The 12,279-nt window shown below is 32.0% G+C and overlaps 1 protein-coding gene across 2 annotated transcripts in view; it reads left to right on the top strand.

Annotated features, from left to right (window-relative positions):
* Positions 1-12,279, top strand: part of DNAJC1 (DnaJ heat shock protein family (Hsp40) member C1) — a 234,156-nt gene that overhangs the window by 73,099 nt on the left and 148,778 nt on the right. The window lies entirely within an intron of this gene.

Genomic DNA, 12,279 nt, shown 5'->3' with positions numbered 1-12,279 from the left:
TCTCTTTAATTTGGTGGTGGAAAAACAACTCTTTTTCTGTCATTTAGGTTGTTAGATTGTATTTTCTCCTTTTTAACCCATATGTAGGCATTATGTAGTACTATCACTAGCATTTAAAGCTGTTTAGATACTGTTTAAATCTTGCTGCCAGTAGTTACAAAACCTGCAGTGAAACATTTCTAAAGATTAACACTTCCAGTTACATTTAAAGTATTTATGCTCACTTTTTTCAATCTTAATACTATAAACATCATCATTAGCAGTATATTTTATCAGTGTTGTTAAGACAAAATAACCAAGTAGAGAAGAACTATCAAAGTTCTCATTTCTTTCGGTAAACTAGGTTTGAAATAAATTTTCCTGAAATGTAATCTAGTTAACAGATTTTATTAAACTGTATGTTGAAGGTGTAATAAACACAAGGAAATCTGTAACAGTTATTATAGTTCTTAACAAAGATCTGTTTTGTCAAAACATTTTATTATACTAGAAAAAAAGTACATTGTAACAGCTCCTGCTGTTAATACAAACTATGAACAGTACAGATTACATTTGTCAGTTCTTAAAATATATCTGGATAACATTACACCCCATTAGTTAGTTCAGATATAATTTTCAATATGTCTTCAAGTTTGGTTTTACACTATTGGATAGTTTTTACTAATATCTGAAATATAATCAGAATAGCAGCTGGAAAAACAGTTTGGCTATCTAGTTATTTTGTTTTTCAATAATTTTATTTTTTATTATTTTTATTCTAGCACTTTAAAAATTACAGTGTTTAATCTTACACTAAAATAATTCTACCATTAAGCTACTTAGATAGCTATTGAAATACTTTTAGAAAGCTTATTTTCTTTTGAAAAACATCTTTTTTTATGAAGTTGTATGACAGTGATCTCCTGGGGTTGTTTCTTACTCTGAATCCATCCCTAGTCCCTAAAATTTTTATCATTAAATCAGATAAAAAAGTAACTATTTCTCTAGTAGGACCATGACTTTTTAAATTAAAAGGCAAGATATATCAATGAATAAACAATCTGAATTTGGTCTTCGGTGTCCTTTTAATTTTTATGAATGTGAATAATGCTCTATGAAAGGCCATGTTAGTGTAAATGTAGATGAAATTTTAATAGTAAAGGTACTTTAGTTTACTTCTAAATGTAAATTTTATGTTAGTATTTTTAAGTAAAATAACCCTAATTTATGAAACATTTATTTAAATATAAATGCAGGGGCTGCGGTTGTGGCTCAATGGTAGAGTGCTCGCCTAGCATGCATAAGGCACTGGGTTCGATCCTCAGCACCACATAAATGTAATATAAAGATATTGTGTCTACCTAACTTAAAAAATAAATATTAAAAATAAATAAATAAATAAATAAATAAAAATGTAGATGTGGTAGTCTATAAAAATTGTAATTGTGTGAACATCTCCAAATTCATTGATAGTTTTAAAAGTTAATTCATACTGAAGTTATTAATAGTTTGTTAGTGAAGGTTAACTAAATAATGTCATGTGAGACAAGTACATATAAAGTCTATAGAGTATACATATATATGAATATAATTATAACAAAATTATCTTAGATTTTTTGGGTGTGTGTGTGTACTGGGAATTGAACTCAGGGGCACTCAATCACTGAGCCACATCCCAGCCCTATTTTATATTTTATTTAGTGACAGGGTCTCTCTGAGTTGCTTAGCACCTCACATTTACCGAGACTGGATTTGAATTTACAATCCTCCTTCCTCAGCCTCCTGAGCCCCTGAGATTACAGATGTGTACCACCGTGCCTGGCCTTATTAGATTTTTATTAAATATTTGAATCAATATTTTTATGTGTCTTTTGTAGTCATTTTATTTCCTTTTGGTTTTGACACTCAGTATCTTGAGAATGCAACTTTGTATAGAAAATGAATTCCTAAGCTCACTTTGAATCTCATCTATTCTAGGATAAAAAAGTGTGTCTTTAAAAAACTTTTCATGTGCTGGTAATGTTTATTTAGAGTATTTTCTTATTTCTAAATATGTAATTAGTGAAGAGATAATGTATTACCTGAATGTAAAGAATCTAGTGACATATGCTTTATGAATTACCCTAAAAGTTATTTTTATAGACTAGTATAAATACTATATTTAAAAATAATTAGAATTTAACCTTGTAAATGTGATGTTTTGATATGAAGAGCCATAATGTAAATAAACCCTTTTACACCAAAAATTTTAATATGTAAGAGCTTGCTTATAAATTATTATCAATACTTTAGTAATGATTTCTTGAACACTTCATGACAACTCATAAAATTATATGGTTTAGAATAATAAGAATTAAAATGCATAATGAAATTAAAATTGATCAGTAAATAAATATAAGCATTAGGGTACCTTGTATAAGTCATGACCCTTAGGGTTTGTTCAGAGTCTTTAAGTGTGGTGAAGAACATTTAAATTTAGATCCTAACATTTGATATAAACCAATAGCCAGATTTCTTATTTTAATGACTAAATGTTTTAGAAAACTTGCTCTTCTCCATTTAAAGTAGTCATGTTGTAAAAGGACTTCCAGAGTAAAGAATTAAGGAAACTTTCTGATCAAAATTTCTAACTTTTTGATCATGGGTACTATTCATGTATGTGATTCTCTCTGATTTATTGTATACAGATGATTATTATATATATTACAATTACAGTGTATGCGTATGATTATATTGAGACTTTTAAAGGAAAGTCTTTTTGTTATTAATGTCATTTCTCATTTAACCTTTAAAAATTAATTTGGTTTGATTTTAATTATTTGCATAAAATTGTCTGAATAGAGTTCCATGCAAAAATCATGTAGCCTTATAGAACTGTACATGTTACAATTAGTGAAATAAGCCTCAATTATTCAGATAAAGAACTATAGATGTAATTGATGGTTTTGTTAGCTTATTAATTAAGTTGTTTTCCAAGTAATTGTTATTTTAACCAATGATATCCAAAGATTTGTTTTGTTTTCATCTTAAGCTCCAGTTTAAGAATAGATTTGTTCTGGATTGGGGTGAAAGTGTGTTTAACTTTTGAAAAATAATTTGATTTCTAATGTCATTATTCAAAGAAATGGGATATAATAAGAATACTACTTAGTACTAACCAGTTCTTTTTCCTTGTCAGCTTGCAGTCTTTAATATTCAAGTTATCTGTGAGACATTCTACATATTTATTACTTTTTGAGGATGCAGAAACTATTGCCCAAAATAGTTCTAGAATAAAGGAAATGACCAAATATTGAATCTAAAAAGCATTTGGATATAATATCACATGGATCTTCAAATCAGTTTGATGGAAATCAATTTGCAAAATTTCTAATTCCAGACTGATTGTGTTCAGTGACCTTTAGGCACATTAGGAATCCAAAGTTTAAGAACAACCTAAGACAAATTAAAAGCTCCCATTCTTTAAAATACACATTACTAATCTCAGCTTCATTGTCATACCTTCCAATTGGAGACTTTGATCTTAATAAAACACATCTTCCGATGCGTAGTTCAAACAAATTGTATCTCTCCTAGCAGGAGGTCAGACTTTATCAATTTCACTGGAAGCAATATATTTTTAATTCTTTGCTTACCTACAGTATTTAAAAGATTTTAATTTGAATGCATATTTTGACTAAATCTTTCTGTCTACTGCAAAACTAACAGAACAGAAAGAAGATTACAGAAAGGGAAGTGAAATAACCCTAGGAATGAAGGTTCAATTTTTTTTCCTTCATGTTACATTTGTGTTAGAATCAGGAATAGACTATTGAAATAATTTCTGGATGTATTTGAATGTAGTCTCTCTTTTTCTTTTTTTAAATGCGTTTTTTAGGGCTGGGGATGTGGCTCAAGCGGTAGCGCACTCGCCTGGCATGCGTGCGGCCCGGGTTCGATCCTCAGCACCACATACCAACAAAGATGTTGTGTCCGCCAAGAACTAAAAAATAAATATTAAAAAAAATTCTCTCTCTCTCTCTCTCCTCTCTCACTCTCTCTTTAAAAAAAAATGCCTTTTTTAAAGGCATTAAATCAATGCCTTTAATTGGTTTGATAAATGATTTTAAATCATTTCCAGATTTAAAGGGTTATGTTCTATACTATTTTGAATTCCCTGTGCTTTGGTAAAGTGATTACTTTCTAATACCAAACTAGATAAACTACTTCTCTAAATCTTCATGATTGCCTTGGTAATTGGGAGAGTTAAGAGAAATGCACTTTTATGAAACATAGTCTACTTTTAATTTAGTTGTATATTTGTGTGCTGTTTTGCATGATGAACCATTTTAGGACAGGGTTAATTTTATTCAAACGTACTCTAGTTTTTGCTTAAATAATTGTTCCATGCTACAAGTGTTCTCAGTCCAAATATCATATAATTTTATCCTGTAGTTGTCTACAAAGGCAAAAATATGTATTGATCATCAAGAATAGATTTTAACTGACATTTGGTAATTTCTATTGCATGTTCCTTATTCAGAGTTATTTGTACTTCAGAATTTAGTTGGGTAGGACAATTAAAATGATATTAATTGAACTTTTTTAAGTACATCTTTGTAATACATGCTTCAAAATTATTTAATGACCATTGCATTAAATCATTTTTGTAAGGTTGAAATACAGACTTTTTGGACATCATTCATTGCAATGGCCTTTTTTTTTAAGAGGAGAGAGAGAGAGAGAGAGAGAGAGAATTTTTTTAATATTTATTATTTTTTAGTTCTCGGCGGACACAACATCTTTGTTGGTAGGTGGTGCTGAGGATCGAACCCAGGCCGCACGCATGCCAGGCGAGCGCACTACCGCTTGAGCCACATCCCCAGCCCTGCAATGGCCTTTTTAAAAAATATTTATTTTTAGTTGTAGTTGGACACAATACCTTTATTTTATTTATTTTTATGTGGTGCTGAGGATCAAACCCAGGGCCTCACACTTGCTAGGCAAGCACTCTACCACTGAGCTACAACCCCAGACCTGATTGCAATGACCTTTTTAAAATCAACGTATTCCTTTTTTTTTAAGAAACCAGAATTATTAAAATCTTCAACCTCCAGCAACTGAATATTTTTATTTTGTTTCCCAGATCACATCAAACTTCTAGTTAGGCTCATTTCTGTCTACAGATCACTGAGAAACTTCCTCCTTGTTTTTCATAACCATTCTGCTTCAATTATTGCCATAATCTCCTGAAACCATTCGGGCTATATACTCATCCTTTAAAACAGGTGGAACAAAATTTAGAATTTAATGACCTATATTTACTGCTGCTTCTATGTGTATGTTGTGTCATTGTTGTTGTTTATTTGTGGTTTTTCTTTTTTCTGTGTGTGATTTCTGCAATGATATGCTTGCAAATTATTGCAAATAATTTGACCAAAATTTTTGTCAAGTCAAATGGAACAAGTATACTGAAGCAAAATCTCTCTCTCTCTCTCTCTCTCTCTCTCTCTCTCTCTCTCTCTCCCTCTCTCCCCCCCCCACCCCTCTCTGCCTCTCCCTCTCTCTCTCTTTTAGAGTAAGAACAATCAAAAACTTTCTCAGACATAATAATCAGGAAAAAATCTGTAAGCAGCTATTACATAGTAAAATTCCTCTAAAATTCATAGAAAAGATATTTAGTATTAAAGTACATATCACTCTGTTATTAATTTTTATATTGCTTGCTGATTGTCTTCTGAATTTGTGTTCATTAGACCTGTATTATAACAGGGAAGAATTATTGCAAATCTTCTTTGTAGCTATACCCTTAAAATGAACTGCATAATCAAGAGGAAGAATAAAGCAGGCCTTTGTGTATCATGTCATCCATTTTATCTTTTAGAAGATCAGAAATGAGGCTTCTCTCCTTTTTTGTTTATGCAAGTTAAGGAAGAGTAGGAAAACCAACTACATAAGCCTGTGAAATAAAGCTGGTTGGCAGGAATATTTTGTTTAATTTGGATGTAATCTTTTTTGTATTTTTATTTTGCTTTTTTTTAGAAGAGAGGTTGCTTAAATGCAAACATTATATATTTATTATTATTATTATTATTATTATTATTATTATTATTATTATTGTTTTGTACCAAGGATTGAATTCAGGGGCACTCAAACCACTGAGTCACATCCCTAGCTCTATTTTGTATTTTATTAGAGACAGGGTCTCCCCTAGTTGCCTTAGCGCCTCACCATTGCAAAGGCTGACTTTGAACTTGCCGTCCTCCTGTCTCAGCCTCCCGACCCACTGAGATTACAGGCATGCACTATGGCACCCGGTTTATATATTTTATTTACTATTGAATTGTTGTCTCTTTTGTAAGGAGCTCATTTGAAGAGTCAAATCTACCAAAGTCATTTAAAAGATATGCAGTTTTCTAATGTAAGCATTTTATTGAAATGTGCAAATTTATTTATTCAGAAAAAAGCAAACCCAAAGCATACACTTGGATCAATTTTCTCAAGGGAATCCATCTGTGTAATCCCCAAATGAATAAATACAATATTATCAGAAATCCTCTTATACCCACTTCCACTTATCCTCCTCCAAGGTAACTATTTTCCTGCCTTAATTGTACCTTTTAAAAAATGTGTATACACAGAATTATAGAGTATATACTCTAGTTGCTTGGCTTGCTTTCTTTTCTTCCTCATGAAATCTATCCATGTTGTATAGAGCAAATGTTTACTCATGTTCGTTATTATGTATTCCATTATATGAATGTACCCTAATTTATTTATTCATCCTATTGTTGATGAACATTTAGATTGTTTCAGATTTGAGACTGTTGCCAGGTACAGTGATGAGCATATTGGTACAGGCCTGTAATCCCAGCTGCTCAGCAGGCTGAGGCAGGCAGACAGCAAGTTTAAGGCTAGTCTCGTCAATTTAGCAAGACCCTGTCACAAAATGAAACATAAAAAGGGCTGTGGATGTAGTTCAGTGGTAGAGCATCCCAGGGTTCAATCTCCAGAATTAAAACAAGAACAACAACAACAAAGAAACAACAACAACAAAAGAAAACAAATTTGGGACAATTTTGAACAATGCTTCTATGAACATTCTTTCTTGTACATGTCTTTTGATGAGCATGTTTATTGATATCTTCGGATTTTTTTTCTTTTTGTTTGTTTTGTTTTGTTTTATTGTACTTGTGATTGAACCCAGGGGCCCTTTACCACTGAGCTACATCCATAGCCCCTTTTTATTCTGACACAGGGCCTCACTAAGTTCTTAAGTCTGGCCTCAAATTTGAGACCCTCCCATCTCAGCCTTACAAGTTGCTGAGATGACAGGCGTGTGCCACTGTGCTCAGCATTTGTATGAATTTCTATTGGGTATATTCCTAGGAATGAAATTGCCCAATATAGGATTTTTGTATGTTCAGCTTTAGTAGATACTGAGCAGTTTTCAAATGGCCATACTAATTTATATTCTCTCCAGCAATGCATTGGTGTGGCAGTTGCTCTACATCCTTGTTGACACTTGGTGTTGTCTTTGTTATGAAGATGTAATCTTTGGGGCTTGGAGTGTAGCTAAGTGGTAGAGTGTTTGTTTAGCATGTATGATGAAGCACTGAGTTCAATATCCAGATCACTCCCCCCCAAAAATCCAGATAAAATATTTTATAAAATCTTTAATAAAAGATTTTAAAATCATCTATTTTGTCCATTCTGTAGTGATATCTAACTGTGGCTTCAATTTGCTCTTCAGTGATAAGTGAAATTGAGTATTTTTGCTTATTTATTGGCTATTAAGCTATAAAATTATAGTTTGTAAAGTACCATCTATGTTGAAGTAATTTTCTTATATAGAAAAGTAGGAAATTTAAATTTATTTGTTCTTCCTCAGTAATTATCTATTGTGATTTTGATTCTTTTTCTGTCATTTCTCAAATTATTTTTTTAAATATTTATTTTTTTAGAAGTAGTCGGGCACAATATCATTATTTTGTTTATTTATTTTTATGTGGTGCTGAGGATCGAACCCAGGGCCTTGCACATGCCAGATGATCGATCTACCGCTGAGCTACAATCCCAGCCCCTCAAATTATTATTTAAACTATCAGGTGTTTTGTATAAAATTGAAAATATGAAGAAACACTAATATAAAATAAAGGATTAAGGTAAATGTAGAATCAATAACAATATACCCCAGATCTTTTAAAGAACAGGTAGGCAAAATTGTACAGCCTATTTTACTGGTTCTCTCTCCCTTCCATTTGTCTTTCCTTCCATGTCTTTTTTCCCCATGACCTTTTACCACCTCCAATGAAGAATGTAAAAGATCTGTTACCTTTCACTTGCACCTTCATTCCTATTAACCATAGACTATTTCTCTCAACTTTTATTGTCCATACATTTACATATCATTAGATTTCTATCATTTATGCTGTTATTTTTACTTCTAACAACTAAACTATATAGACTTAAGCTTGCATTTATTCTCTCTGTTCTTTTGCTGGAGGTGTCCTCTCTTTGAAGACCAGCTTTTCTCCTACATTTGGATTCTATTCCTCATTCTGCTCCACCTGCCATGGAAATATACTGTCAGTGATGCTATGTATTACCTACATTTAAATTCTTTTCTCAATTGGATCTTTTTCATTGGCATTTAAATAGATGTTTCTTTAAAAGGAAAGAAAACTTTACTCAGCCACACATCTCATTCCTTCCAGACAGCCAGATAACTTGAAAATCTGTCTTCTGGACTTCACTTCTTTGTCATTCCTTATCCCACCCTAGTTTGGCATCTATACCCATTACTCTACTAAAACCTCTCTCTCCAAGATTGCCAGTGACCTTCATAATACCAGATCCACTTCATACATTTTAGTGCTGATTTTACCTGACATTAACAGTGCTTTATCTGCTGACTGTTCTTTATTCTCAGAATAAAACCACACCTTTGGATTTTATATCTACCTTTCTGGTTTTGTCTTCACAGTCTTCCATTTAACTTTTCTCTATTAGTAAGTAATTGACATTTTTCAAAGCTCATTTAAGCCTGCACATATTACCACCCTGTACTTGCATCCTTAAGCAATCTCATTCTTGCTTATGATTTGAATTTTCTTCATATACTATTGACTTTTAAGTTTATATGTCTACTACAAACTGTGTCTTTGAGCTTTAGACATACGCATCCAGATGCTTAATTGACAGTTCCACTTAATTTTTCAAATTCTCTCTACCATCCTAATTCTCTTCCAGTGTTTCCTATATCTATGAATACCAATATCCTTACTTGTGCAACTCTGTTACCCACAATTATTTACAACCTTTCCTCCAATATAATTAATCAACAGAAATTCTAATAACATTGTTTCCTGTTTTTATTTTACTGCCCAGCATTACTGAAGTATAATTGACAGATAAAAACTTGAATATATTTTAAGTCTTAACATGATGATCTGACTCTTTTAAAGATTTTTGATTCTGTCTCCCCTGGAGGTTATCATTACCACTCTTGGAGTATTGTAATTCTGTCTCCCCTGTGATAATATTAAATTTATCCAGTCTTCTTCTCTGTGCTACACTTGGATTTCTTTTTATCTTCAATTTTTTATTTGTTCTAATTGTTACACATGACTGTAGAATGCATTTTGACACATCAGACATAAATGGAGTGTAACTTCTCATTCTTCTGGTTGTACATGATGTAGAGTTGCACAGGTCATATAATCATACATGCACATACAGTAATAATGTCCAATTCATTCTACTATCATTCCTATCCCCATACGCTCTCCCCTTCCTTCATTCCCCTCTGTCTAGTCCAAAGTACCTTTATTATTCTTCCCACCCTGCACCGCCTTATTGTGAATTAGCATCCACATAACAGAGAAAACATTCAGTCTTTGGATCTTTGGAATTGGCTTATTTCATTTAGCATGATATTCTCCAGTTCTATCCATTCTAGCAAATGCCATAATTTCATTCTTCTTTAATGCTGAGTAATATTCCGTTTATCCATTCATCAGTTGAAGAGCACCTGGGTTGATTCCATAGCGTAACTATTGTAAATTGAGCTGCTATAAACATTGATGTGGCTGCATCACTGCAGTATGCTGATATATATGTTATTGGTCTTTAAAAAATTATTGGTTTTAAAAAAATTATTGGTGAAATTCTTGATAGCTGTGTTTCTTTATGGTTTACTTGATATGTTAAATCTTGGGAAAGGTATATTACAGTTTTCTATGATGATTGTTTTTATCAAGTTCTTATATTTAAGAGTTTTTTCTGTTATATAGATGAAATTTTGGTAGTTTAGAACACGAAAGCTGATGACTTTAAACTTTTCAAAGGATTAGACCCTTTATTGTTGCCTATTAATTGAATTAACTTTGAATTCCACTTTTCTGATATTAATGGCAACACTACTGCTTTTCTTGTGTTTATTTCTGTCTTTGTTCATTTATTTTCAGTTTTTTAAAAAATTTTAACCCAATTTATTGTAAAACATAAAAAAACTATATACATTTATATTTACTTAGAAACTAATATGCTTTATTTTCTTTTTCTCTCCTACCCTTAGTATTTATTATACTTTTTTTGTTTTGTTTTACTTGCCTTTATTGAGTTAGTAAAATTTCTTTTCCTGTCAGTTAAGTTCTCATAAATTTTTTTTTTTGGGGGGGGTACCAGGGATTGAACTCAGGGGCACTCAACCACCGAGCCACATCTCCAGCCCTATATTGTATTTTATTTAGAGACACGGTTTCACTGAGTTTCTTAGTGCTTTGCTTTTGCTGAGACTGGCTTTGAATTTGAGATTCTGCTGCCTCATCCTTCTGAGCTGCTGGGATTATAGGCGTGTGCCACTGTGCCTGCCTCTCTCATAAACTATTCTCTTACACTTCTTATCCTTAAAGATGAAAATAAAACTTATATTTCCCAATTTATGGATGTAAATAAAATAATAGCATTTGCTTCACCAATTACCCTTCTTATTCTTTCTTTTCTTTTTAAAAAGATTCTAGGTGATTATTAGGTTGTCTCTTATGGCATGTCTCTTATGTTTAAAGAACACTTATAAAACACATATATAACAAATTACCAACCCTACATATTGTATGAGTTAGTACTTCACTATCGTTTTATTGGTTATGGAAAAATTTAAAACATACAATAGTAGAGAGAATGTTTTAATGAATTCTCATATACTCATCCGTCAGATTTAACAATCATCAACATTTGCTGCATTCTCCTTTTTTCTGAAATCTTTAAAAATAAATATCACATTGCGGGGGTAATATATCTTTTTTTTTTTTTAAATTTAAGGCCAAGTAGTGTGACCCATAGTCCCACTTCTAGGAATTTGTTTGCTAGAGTTTGACTCTTAAATGTCCCCAAAGGCTCATGTGTTAAAAGCTTGGTCCCCAGGGTGGCACTGTTGGGAGATGGAAGAACTCAAGAGGTGACAGCCAGGAGGTCTTTAGGTCAGTGGGAGTATTCCCTCGCAGGGGATTGTGGTCCCCAGTCCCTCCCTGCTCTTTGTTTTCCTCTCTGGCCCCAAGGTGAGTGATGTGGGTCCACCACACACTCCCACCGGATGTGTGCCCCTCACTCAGGCTTAAAGGCAGCAGGACCAACTGATTGCAAACTGAAACCTCCAAAACCCTGATCTAAAGGAAATCCCATGTTTTCAAGTTGATTATCGCAGGTGTTCATAATAGGGGTGGAAAGATAACTAATGCATTATCCTATAGAAATAATTTTATGAATGGAAAAGACCCACATATAAGAAAGTTTATCAAAATATTCTTTGTACAGCAAAAAAAAAAAAAAAAAAAAAAAGGAAGAAGGAAGAAAGCAAGTAAGCAAGTTCCTCAATAAAGGACTAACCGAAGAAATTATGGTACTATGTACAGTGGAATACTATTCAGACATTAAAAGGATATGATATGTTAATAACTTGGAAAGATTTCTATGAAGAAAATTTTTGTAGAAAATATGAGCATATAAACCCATCTCTGTGAATAACAGTAAAGTATATTTTATGAGAAATAAATAAATAAATAAATAAATAAAAATATCAGAAATTATGACATTTTACTCTGGAGTACATCACTAAGCATCTCTTTAAAGACATTTTCTTAAGTAATCATGATACTATTATCTTACCCAATATAATTTTTTTTTTACTTTTGAGTATTTTTAATATATTTATGAAATACTTGTGATATACAAATGTGTAAATATAACTAAATAATAAACATCCGTGTAATCAATACTCCACTCACTATGTCAGTATTACTAATTCAAATAATTTTATGT

The sequence above is a fragment of the Spermophilus citellus genome (assembly GCF_964194105.1).
Source record: "Spermophilus citellus genome assembly, chromosome: 6".
NCBI classification, from domain to species: Eukaryota; Metazoa; Chordata; class Mammalia; order Rodentia; family Sciuridae; genus Spermophilus; species Spermophilus citellus.
The sequence above is the reverse complement of the archived record's forward strand: the minus strand, read 5'-3'. Positions and strand labels throughout refer to the sequence as shown.